Source organism: Octopus bimaculoides, chromosome 11, assembly GCF_001194135.2.
Source record: "Octopus bimaculoides isolate UCB-OBI-ISO-001 chromosome 11, ASM119413v2, whole genome shotgun sequence".
Lineage (NCBI taxonomy): Eukaryota > Metazoa > Mollusca > Cephalopoda > Octopoda > Octopodidae > Octopus > Octopus bimaculoides.
This window is the reverse complement of record NC_068991.1, coordinates 70,181,878-70,183,026: the sequence shown is the minus strand read 5'-3', so window position 1 is coordinate 70,183,026 and position 1,149 is coordinate 70,181,878.

Genomic DNA, 1,149 nt, shown 5'->3' with positions numbered 1-1,149 from the left:
TATAACTTAGAACTTAAAAATATTTCGTTGGTATATGTAAGTGTGTGGCGCAAAGTGTCTATCTTCATTGTAAATATTGAAGATAATATATAATTTCAAGGCTTCCTTAACGATATTAAGATGAAATTCATACACTACTGTTATAAAGGATTTCGATGACTCTTTCAAAATTCTCATTGTTCTGTACGATCTGAAATAAATCTCATCATATTGAAACTAAATTACCTCAACGAATGGATGAAAATCGCCAATTACAAACTTACGAACCGATCTAAACGTCAAATATGGTTTGCATAAAGATTACGTAAGAGGTATCAGATATGCAATAAGATGACAAAATACACGTCTTTCAATAGATTTTTAAGAAACTTCTCAAGAAAAAACTCACACTGTCCCCATCAGCTATTACTTGATATCTTTTTAGGGTCTGCTTCTGGTTTAGTTCTCCATTGCTGATACGTACTCGTATATCACATCCTGATTATGCGTACAAAATGCAACTAGCAATTTGATCATGTATGATACATCATATCTTATACCAAATGGCTGGTAACCATTAGATAAAACACCTCTTTTTAAGACCGTAAATTTAACCTTCCTCTTTCTCGTTATAATATGATGGGGCTGTTTCGACAAGCGATGCCCTTGCATAATGCTTTTTAAAGTGAGGAGAGGTCTTGCACTCAACCAGTCCCATTCTCTGAACAACGAAGACAGATGCCGCAAAAGAACTAGTCCAAATTACTGGGTGCCACCGTGTGGCAATTTTTATATTTGGGTTTTCCTTTTCCTGCACTGATGGCCTGACAACCATTAAGAGTCACTCACTCAGAGTAATGTAGTACACAACACCTACATTTTTTATTCCAATGGTTCGTTGCTTGCTAAACATGGGCTGGCCCGTTTTTGGAAACGTCTCAATCTTCTGCACAGCCATCGTGCTTTCTACACCAAAGTCGATAACTACTGAATGAACTACCGCTATTCAGGGGAAATAACTGGACCAGCATTAGATGGCCGTAGACTTTAATTAGTTCATCCATCATTTAATACATGTTTTCATCCTGCAGACTGTCTAATTTCTCTCTCTCTCTCTCTCGCTCTCTCTCTCTCGCTCTCTCTCTCTCGCTCTCTCTCTCTCGCTCTCTC